Source organism: Pleurodeles waltl, chromosome 5 (assembly GCF_031143425.1).
Source record: "Pleurodeles waltl isolate 20211129_DDA chromosome 5, aPleWal1.hap1.20221129, whole genome shotgun sequence".
Lineage (NCBI taxonomy): Eukaryota > Metazoa > Chordata > Amphibia > Caudata > Salamandridae > Pleurodeles > Pleurodeles waltl.
The window spans coordinates 80,395,358-80,413,712 of record NC_090444.1 but is presented as its reverse complement, the minus strand read 5'-3'; the positions used below and the strand labels follow the sequence as shown (position 1 = coordinate 80,413,712).

At 45.0% G+C, this 18,355-nt stretch overlaps 1 protein-coding gene and 1 long non-coding RNA gene across 8 annotated transcripts in view; one reads left to right on the top strand and one right to left on the bottom strand.

Moving 5' to 3' along the window:
- The window catches only part of MAPRE3 (microtubule associated protein RP/EB family member 3), a 664,975-nt gene that overhangs the window by 248,403 nt on the left and 398,217 nt on the right, over positions 1 to 18,355 (top strand). The window lies entirely within an intron of this gene.
- The window catches only part of LOC138295378 (uncharacterized), a 382,460-nt gene that overhangs the window by 270,098 nt on the left and 94,007 nt on the right, over positions 1 to 18,355 (bottom strand). Inside the window, exon 2 of the long non-coding RNA XR_011203586.1 lies at positions 16,077 to 16,190. This is a non-coding gene — a long non-coding RNA (uncharacterized lncRNA). The remainder of the gene's footprint in view (positions 1 to 16,076; positions 16,191 to 18,355) is intronic.

Here is an 18,355-nt window from a genome sequence, read left to right as displayed (position 1 = left end):
CTTTAATGCAGATTTGAAGCGCTAAATCATTTTTTTTGTTTTGCAGACTTTTTCCTCCCATATTTTTCTTTACAGAGAAATTCAGTGCAGTGCGAGTAGAAATGTCACCAGCTAGAAAGGAAGCCTTTAATCCCTGACACACTTGCAATGACAAATGTCTATTTTGTACCCACACAAGGCCTGTGATATTTGGAGTAAAAGTACGGCTTAAGTTCATGCAGCAAATGTAGCCTCGTGCGCCGTAACGCTGTCAAAGAGTGCAAGGCAAACTTTTTATGGCAACGAAAAGACTCTAACTCGATGTTGTTCTCGGCACAGAGTGAGGTTAACTTCGCGTTCCACATCTCCTTCCAGAGAAAAGATGAGGGAGCATAAGAACAGGCAATTTGACAACAAATCCCCGTGATGCCAATCCAAATTCAGAGGTAGGTCATCTGAACATTCTCTTCCTCCAGCAAAGCCCTCCTCGGAGCTAGTGGACGTGACTTCCCAAGGAGCCTGCTCGGTCTGTGCTGTCCTTTCTGGTGCCTGCAGGGAGACTGCCCCAGGACCCCTTGCCATATGTGCCATTTATAGTTCAGATGCTGCTGTGCCCACAGTTTTTGCCACTACGAGCCAATGTCACTCATTTTCTCAGCACCATGAAGGTGCTTTTCAAGTGGGCTGCAGCCCCCCTCTGGTGCACTTTTGGGGCTCCAGGGATTGAGGCTCCATATGGGTTCCTGTTGGCGAGCCCTTCAGCACCATACAACCCCAGGCGGCGCCCTCGCGGTACACTCCGCCGCCGATCCACTTTATTCCAGATCCTGCCCTATAATTCCATAACTACCGATGCCTGCCCGGACACAGAACCGCGCTTGTCCATACAGTACCATCAGTTGGGGCACCATCATCAGCCCCAGCTTTGACACCAGACCCTCTGCAGGAGCCTTCCAAATCAATAGCTGTCCTACATAGGTCTAAGAGGGAGAGACCGAAAGACAAAGATCTATCTCAACGTGAGCTTAAGCCATGCCAGCGCTACTGGCTGACTATGCAGGAACTATTGGACCTGACAGTTCCTGTTCAGATCCCATTGTGCATGATGATGATGATGGAAGTAGTGAGGTGGCAGAATTCCTGGGACACAGCTGATTATCTCTCCCTCCAGAATGCCAGTGTACGGGACCCGTCGGTAGAAACAACAATGGAATATCCATCTTATTCTAATTCCCAGAAGCAGCATCTTTCCTTACTGTCCATAAACAAGCAGCAGAAGACTTGGAGCTTCCATTACCCAAGGATAACATTCTGAGGGAAGTACTCCAACCGGCCTCTTCTGCATCAGTTTTCCCGTTGCTCTTTAATGAAGCTCCACTTGAGCCCATTAAAATTACATATGACTAGTCAACATCGTCTCAACAGACTCATTGTTATTAGATACAGACCTCCCCCAGGTGAACTGGCCTTTATTTCTGCTTTCTGCTCAACAGAAAGCCAAGCAGTACAGGATTTATCCTGCATGAACCAAATCCACACTCATTCAATGATTGCAGCCTGCCTGCTCACCAGGTATGCTTGTGCTTTGTGGGAGATGGTGAACCTGGTAGTACAGGGCCTTTAGAAATCACCTCAGAGACTACTTTGAAGATTTGATGAGGACTGTCCAGGGTGCCTAACACAAGAATAACAGTTGTGGATTCTGTGGCCAGTGCTATTTGCAACTTGGGGAGGCACACCTAGCTTTGCTGTATTCTGTGGAACAGAATTCCAAGATATGCTACGTCCTTGCCAAAAATCAACGCCTGTAGTACATTTGGGCTCACTCCAGCAGAGCAAAGTCTTGAGCACTAGCGCTTGCTAAGAGTGCTCCCTGGCTGAGATTTGTCATGTGGTGGCATTGGCTTCCCTTCACACCTTTGCTAAGCACTATCGCCTGGATTCAGAGGTGAGAAGGGATGGTCATTTTACATGGTCACTGTTACGGTAATGATCTTTCTGGTGAATATTCTGTCTCCCTACAGATTCTTCATCAGTTCTCCCAATCGCCTGTTTCTGAAAGATGGTCATAGGTTACATTAGAAGGGTTCCAGAGTGGATCTGTTGTTTCCTTGCTCTGTTATTAAAGGCATGGAAAAAATGGTCACGGATTTGAAGTCAATTCGCCAGAGTGGGCGCACTATGGCTCCAGTGATGCCACCCTGGCACACGCTTACCAGTACTGAGATTGTTCTGGCACCCCCTACCATCATGGGAAAGCTAAGTTACGTTTTTGGATACAGTCTGGTGCTTGGGGATGTTTAACAGGTGAGATAGCTGCTAGTGTTTAATGACCAGGGCTGAAATGGAGTTCAGCAACTTACTCATACTGTTGGGTTGCTTGATAAAGCTCAACACTGGTTTAATATATGGATTTGGTGAAAGACAAGTTGCCAGAAATTCAGTCCTCGTTTGGCCCTGATGATCTTACTGACGAACCTTCAGGTTTACTTCATATCATCTGAATTGTTTCTGCAGTGTACTTCTACAGTTGGGATGTTACCGCTGTCTAGTAAGGCTTGAGACATCTGAATGCCCTGAAGCCTTGTTTAACCATCATTTAACCAAGGGCAGCGAAAGAGAAATAGCAAAAAATGTAGTCCATATCTGAAACAACTTGCATCACAAAACACCCTAGGTACTGACAGAATGAGTCAGCAGTGGTGCATGCAAACCACATCACAGCCTGACAGGTGTCGCTAACCCACGCGTGAATCGACATCTACAAAGTTCTGGAAAAGGTAGGAGATAACAGAGAGCCACCGACCTGAGGACAGTAATGTTACCAAAGGAGGTAGTAGCAAGCATTTGCACATTTCGATTTCATTGAGACCAACATGCATATCATGTCTTTGTCCCCTCAGATTGAGAAGTCAAAGTTCGATTAGCATTTTGCCATCAATCTCAGTAAGCTTAATGAGTATTAGGATACAATGACACAATACTTCACTGTGCGTTCTTAAATGTAAAATGCACCATGGGATATTATTCAGCCAAAATGACTTTGCGAAATTCATGAGAAAGGAGCACAGTACTCCTCCTTTTCCCCAGCCACAAAATATTATGAATGATTCTGGGTCAAAGCTAGCCCATCTGGGAATAAAAGCGACCACACGTGAGGTTTCTTCTGGCTTGGATAATTTTTGTCATAAATAATTAGTTGTTTCTAAGGAACAGAATACCAGTGGAAAATATCCATGGTTCAAGAACTCTCATACAGCAGCTAATAGTCATCTTCAAATAATATATAAGAATTAGTCACACCGAGGAGTTGATATTTCATGAGCTAATTAACTTCAACACTGATAATTCAGTATCTGCTGTATCTAGACATTTGTTTGGACTGTAAAGTTAGAAAACTCAATGTGTTTTGGGAAAAATCAACCCTTCTAATCACCGTATGGCTTGAGAGCAGTTGTTCGTGCATTTGGTTCGGAAAATGTGGTAATAGCTGGACTTTTCACATCCACTTTTGGTTCCCTAAAGGTGTGGCACATCTTCTTTATCAAATCCAGGAGAAGCAAGTATTTTCTCCCAATGTTGAAAGAACATAATTTGCTCTCCCTGGACTTAGACTGGTTTGATTATATTGCAATACTTTCCTGTGAAGTCCTAGGTTTTTGTCAGATTGGAAAAAAAAAAATCTCTCTGGGTTTGTATGCAATTTAAAAGAACTGCATTTTTTTCTCGATATCCCTACATTTTATGGAGACTAAAATAAAATCCTAATCTGATAGAGACTTCTAGTTGCAGATTCCTTACCTTAGAATTTCCCCAGGTGTCATACTGAATCAGGAGATTTGTTTTTTTTTTTTTAGCAGTACCCCTGCACGCCGTTAGGTGGCGTCGGTCGACTCTGCAGACGTTGTTGGTGCCGTGGTCATCATGATGATGTTGCGGTCATACATAGGTGCCACCCTGGCACGCTGACGTCAGTTCTTTTCTTTTTGCGGCAGCCTACACGCAGATCCGGAGAAGAGCTACCCCAGTCATTTTTTTACTAACTGCAACATTTTTGTCGAATTTATTTTTGACCAGTTTTGGTGCATCGAGGAATGTCCTGTAAGACCGGCTTTAAATACTGCGACTCCTGTCACCGCACAGTGGCAGTGACAGACCTGCACCTCATGTGTGTCTGGTGTCTGGAGCGTGACCACAACCCGAAGTCGTGCTCCAAGTGTCGGGCCATGAACCCGAAGGTTTTGAGGGAGCGGTCCCTAAAGCTCACGGCGGCCCGACGCTCGACTCAGCGTTGTTCCCGGTCCTGTTCGAGATGAAGGTCGGGAGAATGGTCGTGGAGTCATCACCATTCTTCTTCGTCCATGTCATCTGGACATTTGGGTAAGAAGAAGTAGTCGAAGGAAGTGAAATGTACTTCGACTTTGCCACGTTGCTCGCCTGACGCGGGAAGAGCGTCGACACTTTAGGCCTCAGTCTATGGAGCAGCAGTCAGGGTCCGCTCAAAGCCTCCCCGAATTTCCGGGAGATGGTGCTACCCCTGCCCAACTTAGAGAGTTCTATGAGGCCATGTGCCTCATATTTGGGCACTCCCACCCGCCCTTGGCGTCTTCGGACCCAGGGGAGTAGGTGAGTGCCCCATTGGGTTCCAAGTTGGCGACGTCAGTTCAGACTCTGGAGGGCACCTCAGGATCCGCTTCCGGATCCGTCCCGACGCTGGTCGTGCCAACGTGACCTTCCCCGGCGTCCGGTCAGATGACGACGCTCCCAGTGCCGATTAGGCCCATAATTGACGTCAACCCTATACTCATTCCTGACGACTCGGAGCCGGAACGACGTCGCTCGATGCCGATTCCATTTTCCATGGGCTCTCCTGTGCCCAGGGTTGATCCTGAACCCTATTACTATGAGTTTGGATACGGGGATAGTGTATAAGGGTTGCTGGACCCTTTAGAAGACCAGCTTCAGGCTGATCTGGACCGGGTACAGGATTTGGGTGATGCCAGTGGGTTGGACACCTCCCCTGACACTGGCATGTTTTCTCCCCATTCCATGGCTATGGAGAAGGAAGCTTCATATTCTATGGTGGTGAGAAAGACTGCTGAGGTTTTGAACCTTGAGCTTCCTTCTGTTGAGGTCAGGTAATACCTCCTGATCGCAGTGCTTCAGCCTGGGGTCTCCAACTCGGAACCCCTGCTTCCCTTCAATGAAGCACTTATAGACGTCATAATGGGGACCTGGTCCAAACCCAGCATAGGGTCTCTGGTGAATATGCCTCAAGTTCCGGAATAGGCCTGGAATGTTCTCTCCCAAGCCATCACAGATGGGAGAGACGCAGTCAAGTTCATGATACATTGTGGACTGGATACGACCAACTCACTGGGCAGATCGGTTCCATCGATGGTGGCATTGAGACGCCACGCCTGGTTGAGGACGTCTGGCTTCTCGGGGGATGCCCAGCAATGTTTGATGGATATGCCCTTTGATGGCACTCGTCTCTTTGGAGACAAGATGGACTTGGCGCTTGAGCACTTCAAGGATTTCTGTGCTTTGGCTAGATCACTTGGCATCGCAGCCGCTCCTCGCCCCCCTCAGTCCGCCTCCTGCTCCTTTCGTGGCTACGGAAGAGGCACCCGACCCTGTCCATTTCCACCGGGCCACTGACCCGCGCATGCTGTGCAGCCCCTATGCGGATGCGGGATCCAACGACCTCGTGGATAAGCGGGACCACCCCAGTCCACCCCGTCCCCCTCCTCAGCCTCTAAACCTTCCTAGTCTGTGGGGACAGCTGGGACCAGTTGGCGGCAGGATTCTCCATCACCTTCCCCCCTGGGAATCCATCACCACGGACATGTGGGTTTTACAGATCGTCCGAAGGGGCTACTCCCTCCACTTCAAGACTTTTATTCCAGCCATAATACCCTCATTTGATCATCTATCGGAGGATCACTTGGCACTTCTCCGCAAGGAAGTCAAGTATCCCCTGGTCAAGGGAGCCATGGAGAGGGTCCCTGTGCCAGAAGTAGGTCGTGGTTGCTATTCCTGCTACTTTCTGGTGCCCAAAAAGGACAAGGGCCTTGCCCTATCCTAGACCGCCGGTCCCTCAATCTTTCTCAAGAAGAAGTTCAAGCTGCTAACCCTAGCTCAGGTCCTTTCTGCCCTGGACCCTGGAAACTGGATGGTAGTGTTGGACTTGCAGGGCGGGCACCTATTTCCATATTCCCATCCTTCCAGCTCACAGATTTTACCTACGATTCATGTAGGTCACAAGCACTTTCAGTTCACCGTGCTCCCCTTTGGCCTTACCATTGCCTCTCAGGTGTTCACGAAAGTGATGGTATTGGTTGCAGCTCATCTGACAGATTTCTTTGCATCATGTTTGTTTGACTTCCCTAACGGGGTGATGCCCCTTTTGCATACATTTTGCATAGTGCAGGCATAATGTAGCGCAAAGGGTTACAAAGTTGCGCAATGCAAGCATTGCGCCACTTTGTAAATATGGCTCCACGTTTTTGGCCTTCTTACGCCACAGTGTAAAAAATGACATTAATGTGACGTTGGAATGGCACTAGGGGCTCTTAAATATGCCTCTGTGGGGCATATTTGAAAAAAGTGGCACTGCACACAGTGATGCACCACTGTTTTTGCACCCCTTAGCGCCTCCGTAATGCCGTCATGTGTGCGCTGTATTTAAAATACGGCGCACCATGGCGGTAGTTAGGGGACTAGCATCAGAATTTTTAATGCTAGTCCAGCACTTTGCAGGATTAGCATCAAAAATGTTGACGCTAATCCTGCAAAGCACCCAGAGGCCCATTGTAACCAATGGAAGCCTCCCTTTAATGCTGCTCTGAGCAGGCGTTAAAAGTGCCGGAGGAAAATGATGCAAAGAAATCTGTCAGATTTCTTTGCACCATTTTTTTTGCCCCCCGCCCAACGGGGGGATGCCCCCTTTGCATACATAATGCCTGGCATAGGCATAATGTAGCGCAAAGGGTTACAAAGTGGCCCAATGCATGCATTGTGTCACATTTTAACTATGGCGCAGCGTTTTTTGCCTTCTAACGCCACATTAGCTTAAAAAATGACACTAATGTGGTGCTAGAAAGGCACTAGGGGCTCTTAAATATGCCCTTTATTTTATGTGGATAGCTGAGTGGATTAGTAAAGCCAGCCTTTACAAGTGCTTTAAAACACATGAATGTATGTGAAAGGGGAGCGATGGAGAGATGAGGGGCACATTTGCCCGGGTGGTAGTGAGTGAAACCGAGGAGGAGGTCATGGGGTGGTCCTGCTGATTGCTTGTACAAAAGTACATTTGTGTGTAGTGGCTAGTAGTGTGTATCATAAATTACTTTTATTTATTTTTAATAAGAAAAAGCACTGACTGAATCACAGTTTATAAAGTGTTGTTTTTATGTTGGAGTGTGGAGCCTGTAGGCCACAGCACCCCTCTTTGGACGGCGCTGCCTCGCTCCAGTGTGCTAAAAAGGGGGGTACTTGTCTTCAGCAAACGGCTCCACAGTGAGGGAGGCCCCCCAGGAGACAACAGGCAAAAGAGCCCCGCTGTTACAATTGGGGCCCGGCACCCCTGTCTGCCCCTGGGACCCTTCGATTAAATTCATGACAAGGCGATAGGAAAGGATCTTTAAGAATCCTGGTTTACTTAAGTAGAAGTAAAACCCATTTAAGAAATTATTCTCATTGCACGTTCTCCTGAATAGTGTTTCAATAATCACTTTAAAATCAGGCATGGAGATAAAATCTTGAAAATTGCCCCTGTGTTTGTCCTTCTGCGCCCTGGAGTGTCCCTGTATATGATGTGCCATCGCTGCTTAATTTGAGGCGGTTGTTGCCGATTGGGGCCAGTGGAAGTCATTGTTGGGGACTGTCACTTATTTTTCTTCGATAGACTTCCAGCAAGAGAGAGAAAAAAACAAAAGGGGAAATGAAAAAGGAAAAGAGAGACACCGAGGAAGAGAGAGATGAGAAATGACTAACTAGAGAGATAAAGGGGCAGGGAGTGTCTGATGGTGAATAAAAGAGGCAGGAGGTGGAATCAGGAATATGCAGCCTCGGGATTCAGCCTCTGGGCCTTTGAAGGCTCCAGCAGCCAGCTTCTGAGCAGGGCTTATTATTCTACAATTTAAGCAGCGTGCCGTCGCCATCAGTATTACAACACTGGAATGTTGGGACCTCTGAGGAAGACCGTGCAGTACAGTGGTCTTCAAACTTTGTAATGCCGCGCCCCCCCAGTTGAAAAATAAAAATCATTGGGCCCCCCTCAATTTTTCACAATTATTTTAGAAAGATGGCAATGTTTAAATAGGTCTAAGCCTATTTAAACATTGCAGTTAAGTACTGTTACCTTTTTAAAACTGCAATAACATGCTTCTGCTTAAAACAAAGGCATGTTATCTGTATAATATTTATTTTGGCCAGAGTTTGGCGCCCCCCCGGGATCACTTGAGGCCCCCCAGTTTGAAGACCTCTGGCACTGCAGTAGCTGTGGCCTTACAATGACTGGTATGAGCCCTCTGCTCCAACATCCCAATGTGTGACTGTATGTGTCTCAGTTTGTAATTTAGAACATTCTGCCCCCAGTGGGTGGAATGTTCCCTTAGCCGTGAGCCTGCTGCTGAGGGCTATACCGGTTCTTAAAGGCCCTCTCCATTGCTCGGGGCCCTCCCCCGCGGTGTGGGCTTACAACTCTGGTCCAGGGACTTTAACAACCGGCGCAGCCCACAGCCGCGTGCTGTCTTAGAAGAATGATAAAAGTGCCGAGTGTCCCGTCAAATATTCGTGTTGGTGCTTAAATAATGATATTTTCTATGACAACACGTTGTGTGTACCTCTAAAACCTAAGAGTTGGCCATGGCGCGGTTGATCCTGTAGCCTGCAGGTTGTTGACAGATCTCTACACCAGGCTGTCACTCCTACAGGCTTGTGCCAGCTGGTTTGGGGCTGCGTCCGGGGTTGGAACAGAAAGAAAAGACTTTGTTCAGCAGTGCCCAGCTCTTCGCAGTCCTGGATTTGCGGCGGCGGCGTTATTTCTGTTTGTGCGAGGCTGTTGTCGCGTACAATGGGCAGCTTTCCCCATCGCGGGCGCATTTGTTTTGGGTGACAGGCTGCAGGGCCAAGCGATGGGACGCGAGTCAAGCGCCAGCAGATTAAACGGCGCCAGAGGCATTGTACAGCCCGATGAAAAGCTTCCTGCTGCCTTTCATTTCAGATCCGGAGAAAACACTCCATAACTCGAGAAAGTGCCACAGAAGGCCTGATGAAACACTCTTCCTTCTGAGCGGATCTGCGCGCAAAGCCAAGCAAGCCTTTAACTACCCAGCGCACGAGCGGCGCAGAGAGCGGAGGTCTGCTTGTGGGGTTCAGAGGAACCACGGGTCTGATTGGACAACATGACAACGCAACCCCGTCTCTTAACTCACCTTGACTTCCATCTTCCCAAGACCCAGTATATCTCGTGCCACGGGTTTTACATTTAGAGCGTCATTTAAAGGGGCGAATCTGGATCACGCCTGTACCCGCGTGAAGGGTATTGGTATTGCGGGTAATAGGATTGGTACAGGAAAAGTGCTAACGGAATCTACAAAATCCAAACCCAAAATGATAATGGGACAACACAGATTACCGTGGAGGCCAAGGCTATCCTGCTTTTGTTCCCTTAATTTAGCTTCAAGTGATGTCTCGAAGTGTAGTTACATTGCATATACTGTCAGCCTGCAGGACGCTATAGACGTTCCTGCTGCTTTGCCTTCTCAATGCTGCCATGTTCTGCCGTTACTGGATCAAGGAGTTTATATAAAATTCATACAATCGATATGAGATGCAGAAAACTGCCATAGAGTACAGCCCTCTGTCATTTCCAGAATAGGATTACCAGATGGCTCTCATTTAACAAAGTATCGCATACTGGACCTTAATGTCACTTACATTGAAACAATGGGCCTAAAACACTGAAGAAAGAGATTTGTGAAAATAAATCCCAGGAGTGATAACTCGAGTCCCAGGGATATAGCATTATTGACTAACCCTGTGCCAGTATGTTGTGTGGAACAGATGGTGATGTTCGGAGAGCAGTAGTGCATGTTCTCAAAACCCAAGAACATAACCAATTGCTCTGCTGCCCCATAACAACTTACTCACAGGATGGTTGACACATTACTCTGCACTCCTATTTCATAGAAATTGGGCATAGGTCCCAGTTCACAAAGATTAAGTAGGCTGTGGCTTATTCATGTAGTTATCTTGGCTGACTCCTGATTTCCAGGAGTAAGACAAGAGGGCTACAAGAGTAATCACACCCACTGACAGTAACGTCTTTGTGAATCGGGCCCTGAGTGGGGGGATGTGGCCATTTGCTCTTCCACATCAGTCGTCTTTTTCCATCTGGCTCTGTTTTGCTTTTTTACATCATTTAGATATTTTCACCTGGTGTTAAAGCTGAAGCAAAACATGTATCAAAAATAAATTTGCAGTATGCTAAAAGGGAATGATCTTCGCTCTGCTCACAAAGAGTGTAGCACAGGGTAGGCTCACACTTTTTCATGCTCAAAAAGATGTGGGTGAGCTGTACTTTATGCTCGTCCTTTACTCTAATAAATCTAAGGATCAATTTTCCCTCTTCTGTGGAGGAGAACTACACTTTCTCAGACCTGCTTTTTGTGTTTGCAACTGGAAAAATACTGTATGCACTGTCTGTCACTTCTGTTTTTTTTTTTGTTGTGTTTGGTTATAATCTCACTTGTGGCATTCCAAATAGTTCCCGAAAGCGTGGTTGGAGAAAATGCTATTTCAGAGCACTCTTGCCCTGAATGAACAGGCAGTAGCTCAGAAGTTCACCCAGAGCTTCGAAGTGTCCTGCAGTGCTTGCAATGCTAGAACTGGCTTTGAGGAAACTTTCACTTTTGAGGACGTTCAGTGAGCTTGGGCTCCCATTCGACCTTTTATGCCAAGTAGTCATACTGAACATTTGAGAACCACCTAGTAGTAGCTCACGCCTAAGAAAAACAAGCATTTGTAATGCAGTGGGGCTCACTTTTGCTTGAGTTAGAGCTATTAGCATTCTAAACTCCTAACTGGACTTTTCTTGCCACATAAATTGAAAATGAAAACAGTTGACAGAAGAAAGTCAGTTCAAAGCACCACGGCCACCATGAGCATGAACGAAAGAGTGTTTTTGGCTTCCTGCAGGAATGTCTAGAAAGGATTGCTGCTGGGATGAAAGGCAAACCCAAACCGGAGGAGGGGCCATCACATTCTGTAACAGGAGGAAGCGTGACGTAGTGTGATGGTCAGCAGAAATGTTCAATTAGTGAAATCGCCTGGGGAGGGAACTCAGCACACGAAGGAGGGACATTTCACAAAATGCACCAATAAAAAAGAAGCATTGAAGGCGAACACAACAAGGAATGAATAGCAGTAGTGGGTGTGGTTAAAAGCCCACAAAGGGATTATAAGAGTCCAGAGCTGTTGCTGGCTTGACCCTTAACAATCTTCTTACTAAGGTTCACAGCTCAGGTTAAGCTTTGTTTCTGATAGCACATTGGCATTCATGGTACCTGTCCCAGTGTTGCAGAGAGCTGTGTGCTGGTATGTATGTGGTCTTGTCTTTCATGATAGAACAAGAATTCTCTTTTGGGAGTGTAACTGAAGTTTGTGTAATCCCTTCTCCCAGTCAATTTGATATTGGATCCTGTTCCTCTCTGACATATATGCAGACTCTTTTTGGATTCTGCATGACTGTCTTCCATGTGGTTGAAACGCAAGTTCTGAGGTAGTTGCTTTCTGTCGGATCTTAACTTAAGGTATTGGTAACAGCTATTGTTTGACCTGTTTATATCAGGTTTGCATCTGTCTGACAATGGTTTGTGCTGTGCTAGCCTGGTCTTATTACCCAATCTCTCATGGTATACTAATTTTTTCATTCAAGGGTCGATTTTTTAACTTAAGCAGCACCTTGGTGGAGACATTTATCTAACCTCCCTTCAAGATCCCAACTATACAGTCTGATCCAACGGGGATCACTGTTTAGAATGGTTTTCGCCATACCCCATCCCCGCACCTAACAGAATCCTTAAGAGTAATATTTGTATTTTGTAGGTTTCTACATGAAGCCTCACATTTTAGGCACTGTGGGTGTTGCAATACCATAATGATCTCGCTAGGAAGCCTAATATTATGAAAAGTGTTAACCAAAGTTAACGGAGCCTTCGGAGACGATGGAGAGAATATAGAATGCTCTCACTGCTTCTGACATGGTTGAATCTTGGCTGCCCTCTTAGGTTCTCGGATTACACGTTTGGCAGACTTAAACTCAATATTCGATGGTTCTCTCAACTGCTTTCTTGCTAGTTCAAATATGAATGACAGTACACAGGTCCAAGAGACTTCCTACCTGTGCAGGGTTTCGACATTGACTAGGGCTCTGATACTTCGTTTTCTGTCTATATGATGATTGTTTGTACTCCAGCAGCTGAAACGTACCAGGCAGTAGAGCAGCTGACAAGGAAGACGAATATGGGTTCTTCCTACTTGAGAAGGGGTGAGGATGTCCTGTAAATAAGATGAAACTTATCTTTTGTAACACTTTCTATAAAGAGAGAGAAATTGCCTTTTTGAGTTTAATACCGCCGAGTCTTACCTGTACAGAAGTTTAATTGATTTTGTCAAACTGTTTTTTTTTTAACAACTTCAGAAAACCTAACCGATTTCCAGCTGCCATAAAACTAAGTGCAACTTGCTATCAGAAATGATTTTTTTAAACTCTTGAACCGCACAAGGAGCTTAATTTTATTTGTAATGACCATCAGTTGTTATTTCTTCTTTAGAAGCCATTTACAATAATGTTGTTTTTGAACGTTGATGAAAGGGTAGTGCAACTGTATGCCCGATATTTTACCAAGGCAGAGAGCAAGTGGGACCATCCTCCTGTAAGAATTTATTTAACAATGTTTATTGATGCATTTTGCAACAGTTTCTAAACGTGTACCAGCCAAAATTAGACCCTCCAATATGAATACTCTGACAGGGTATAATGTACCATTCTGTTTGTGCAATTAACAGCTTAATTTAGTTCAACAACTAGAAGATTAAAATATAATGAGAATCGATTGCCATTTTGTGTCAGGGGGCTGCTTCAATAAGCCACTTTCTTTGCTATGTGTTAGCGTTCGTCTTGTATTCTTTATTCTATTCTATAATAAGATGCTTCGTGTACCAGCCTACTGGGGGAGATGCTCTGATGCGCCAGCTTTGCGTAATGTATCCGCATGTTACTACTTATATTGCTGTTACAAATCCACCATGGCAGGCTTGTTTCACGCTAGCCTCGACTAGCAAGCATCGATGCTCCAGTTTACACTGTCTGCAGAATACAGCCCGTTTCCCCATTTTCAGTGTCTACACGTTTACAGCATTTTCACTTGCCCACAGTTGAACAGATCTTGCCGCAGTGATGTCTGTGCTCTGAAAACTAGAGGTAGTTTCCACATTTCCATGCCGTTGTCATTGCCCCAGAATGTTGCTTAGACGTAGGCAGTTCTGCATTGACATGCATGGTTTGCAATGGCCTTGCTATTCCCATTGCAGTTTGTGTGTTACAGCGCCGTGACCACGCGCACCATCCAAGCACTTGATGCATTGCCAGGTTCTACAGCGCCCACAAAGCATTGGCTGTTCATTTGCCATCAGGCTTCAGACAACCACTGATTACCATGCCGGTTTCAGCAGAACAGCCAGACCATTGGCAGATGATTTACATTGGCTGACACGCCAGCTTCATATTGCGCGGAGAAGCGTGGCTCACGTCGCAATCCGCGCCTGTTTGCACTTGCCAGTTTCCTGGGCAGCCAAACATGGCCTCAGTTTGCGCTCTTCTTGCCTCTGTTGTACCGTTTTGCTTGTTTGCACAGTGCAGGAGTTTCGCCATTGCCTTAGAATATTGGTATGCCGGTGTCCACCTTGCTATGCATTTTGTTAAACATGTGTCGTACAATGTCTGCTTCGAAGGTTTGTGCATTGTATGCGAGTGTCCGTCCAGGGGTTTAGGCGCCCTGTTCAACACCGGAGGCAGGGAGACGGTCCTACTGAAGACGGGCGCGTTACTGACACCTGGGATGCTGAAGACGTCCTCACGAAGAGGACGCACAGGTTGAGTTCTGCACATGGAGACTCCCGAGGGAGAGGCGGTGGCCCGGACATGGAGTAGGACGAGTAAGAGTGACACAGACGTGGAAGCGCTGTCCTGGGAGGCAGGAACACGCTGCGGCGTACACTGAGCGCTGACGCGTGCTTGGGAGAGGTGACTCCCAAGGGAGTGTTACAGTTTTCTGAGGCAGCAAAACAACAAATCTGAGTAATTGGAGACTCTGAACACCAGGGATTGCTACGGATTTCACGGCGAGGCTGAGAGGCATGAATGCAAAGCATCAATAATCCACCCGACACAGGAAAGCAGTTAGACCAGGGTGCGAAACATTAACACTGAGGCTGGGGCTTTACCCTGGCACAAGGGGTCGAAAGACGCTCAGAAAAGCCCAGCCCTGAAGCTGAGCAAGGGAGACGTAGTGCAATGGCGTAAAAACAAGGACCGTTCATGATTGCAGTTTTGATTTCACCGGAATACATAAATAACACAGATATGGAGCCACGTTCACTTATGATGGGCAGAAAATCCTTACTCCAGTGATAGATCCTTCAACCAACAACAGGTAAACACTGTTTCAGGGCAGGATAGCATTAACATAGGAGATGGGGAGATGCCCACATGGGAAAGTTAGGCATGTAGGAGAGGGAGATACCCAGATTTGGGACAAGGAGGCACCTGTCCATACTGACTTGCTGAACTGAGCGGCCCACTGATAGTGGAAGTCATCCAGTGACTCCAGGATGAGGGTACAACAACACTGAGACTGAAAGTCACACTCAGTACTGAGACACTTTTACACTGGGACAATGGAAACTAAAGTGGGGACAGAGAAACCTCAACTCCGGAAATGGAAAGCACAGTCACTGACGCTAGGGCACGAGGACACAAACGATGTCACAACAGAGGGATACGCACACTGGTGTGCAGAGTAGTAGAACTACATGTTCTATGTATATGAGGCAGAGACCGTTTCAGTCACAGACAACAGCAAGACATTCACCAAATTGAAGTATGTGGCTATTGTAACGGGAAGAGCACTGCACTAGGACAGAGCCACAGATCCCACAACAGTGAGACACTGACATCAGGACAGACAGACTGGCACCAAGACTGAGACAGGCAGACGTTGACTCTTATCTTTGGAACATGATTTTGCCATGTTGTATTGTATTTATATGGCGCGTTATCACCCAACGAGGCGTTGAAGTCCTTTTGATGACTAGCACACTACTCCAGAAAACAAAGGTGTATTAGTGGTGAATTTGTAGAGGAAAATATTATTTGGGAGTAAAGGAAGTGATATACATGGGAGTCTGATAGCTAAATGAATAGGATGAAGGGTGGATCGAAGAGGGAAGGGTTTAGAAAGGATTGTTTGAGAGTTCATAGTATACAAAAGAGATTTGGGATGAGGAAGAAAACCTGCTAGTTGGAAATATATTGTAGATTTATGAAACAGTCTGCAGGTATCCATCTATTGGTCTCACACATCAAGTGAATTAAGTTGACTGAAAAAAAATCCAAATGACACCATATTGGTTTAATGTTGAAATATGTCACATATGCAGAGGCAACAGAACGGTGGTAGAATTTTTGGGCTAGTATAAAACAATGGTTTACAGCTTTCATGGACTCGTGTATGCACAGATGCAAACATTGCCAGTTTGTACATTGCCCCTTGAAGATTATTGTGCTGCATGCGAAATTACCATGCCATGTTTTCTGGGACCTCAGAAAATTCGCCTTGCTATTTCACTTCATTGCGGTTGACACATCAGTTTCCAAATTGTCCTCAGAAAATCAAAGTACATATTTGTATATTTTTCTTAAGGGATCCTGTACTTGTTTTACCTGCTTTAGTACACCTCTATGACAGTATTTCTTCATTGGTTTTATGCTGTACTGACTGTCTTCTTCAGCTTCTTTCGTCACTTACCCAAGCACTCATTGCCCCCAATGAAATGATCCAGTCCGAGTCTTTATGGACAAATGTTGAGCCATTTTTTCAATCTGTCGCTGGTCTTTCATGTGTCCAAATGGGGAGCAGTGGCTGTTAAAACATCCATGAACGTTTCCTTAGTAAAGTTCACTTTTTTAAAACGTTGCTATATTGAGTGCATGTAATTTCAAGAGTTAAGACAAACACAATTAAAATATGTGATATTAACAAAACTTGAAAAATATTTAACACAATGTAAAGCAAATTAAAAAAAAAAACTCAAACTTATTAGATGGCAGTTTAATCACAATGGAGACCATATATCAGGTGTAACTATATCAAAACCTCTTTTGCTTGTTCTTAACCTGACCAGGTAATTGTAAGCTAACATGTTTAGACAGTATCTACATTAATGATACATTTGCTTGCTAAATCCATATACTGGGGTACACATGCAAATAATTACTTGTTTCGTCCAAGTCCAAAAATTCCATAGTATTTTCTACATTGTGGGCACCAGAATCAATTAAAATATTTTTTAAATAAAGACGTTTTACATCAGTCGTTTTGGATCGAACACAAGGAATATTGAGATGCACTTTTACAGATAAGTAACAGTCTGCAGATTGTGTTAACCCTACTTAATACTAGTCCATGAAGCAATAAGAGATGCCAGTTCAAAATTACAAAGCCTAAATTGTATAGAGCCTTATTGTACCTTCGGGTCCATTGTTGCAAAGAGATACCTAGCAGCCAGCTCCAAAGACATTCTTAAGCTTTGCAATGTGATAAGATCACATGACGTTGAAGTTCCATACATGAAGAAGAAAGACATTTTATGAAGTGGACATTAGCCCACACATTTCCTCTGTTTTAGATAAAGACAAAAACAGACATAATTCTGTATCTTGTAGCTTTATCTCCAGCTCTAATGGACTCACAGTAGCGTTTGACCTATATGCTTTCTAGCCTTAATTAGTGTATAAGAGCATACTCACCAGTTTCCGTGCTTGCTGCAGACACGCCCACCTCCTTGAGCAACAGTGGCTGGGGAGTTGCCTTTGCTTAGTTAAAAAAAATATCAAACAAATGGCATTTTATTAAATCTAGCATTGTGTTGATCTTCACTACAAAAACAATGTATGCATAACTCCATATACAGCTTACTTTTCAGTCATATGTGGGTAGCAATGATTTACCTGAGTGTCTTTCACAGAGTTTGTTTATTAAGCTTAAACCTGCTGTAATACTCTATATTGAGACTGTGGTAAGCTGTTGATTGTAGCCTAAGACGGACACGACCAATACACCAACATAAATACAAGATTTAACTTCATATTCTGACAGTTTATTGACCCGGGGTAGCTTTTTTTGTTCCTCCATGTTTTCAATACATTGTTTGGATTTAACATCGGATGCATTCTCTGCATTATAATTGTTCAATGTATTCAGCAGTCATTGCAGACCAACTTGAGTTAGGGCTGGATGTATGAAACGAGTTAAGTTTTACTAACTCATAAATCTGGGTTCCTAATGCATATTAACTTGTAGTTTGAAATAGGCCTATTGTGGGCATCCCTACCAATTTGTGATTGAGATCCCCGAGTATCAATGTTTGCAACTGGAATTTTGGTCCAAATCAACTGAAAGTTAGAAACTACTAAGTTATGATAACTCATATGCTAAGGGGAAGAGTTCTTCGTTTACCCCGTCTCCTTTATGAATTGGGGTGGCTGCTTCAGATAGAGTAGGCTCACTGCAATTTCTCTAACATGAAAACTTTTTTTTTTTTTAGTTAAAAGCAACCCCTTTTGTTTTATCAAATGGTATAGTGGTCTCCTGCCTGGGGCTGGCCATCTTTCAATTGTAGTGATTCACAAATTGCAACCTTGCTAATTAATATTCACTGAGCAAGTTGGACTGCGACTCACTACAATTCGATGCATAGGTTGGTTTCCAAAAAAATTTACATCCACTTTTTTGCCACCAGTATTTTAGGAGATCTGGACCTAAATCATTGTGGTGAATCCTAGTTTGTTTTAATAGGGATACAGGAGTTAGCTTAGCCATTGGCTTGCAGACTCGTGCCCCCGTCACCCAGTGATTTTTACCCTACTTAGCTTGCTCTGTTTTAGCGCATTTATTTAATGAATTCTTTTAAGATGGCTGCCTTGTTTTGACTTAGGCCCATGTTTTGATTTTCCTTGTCAGTGCCACTGCGCTAAGGTGTCAAGATCAGGCGACAAATACAAAGAAACCGAAGGTGTTCGCGTTAG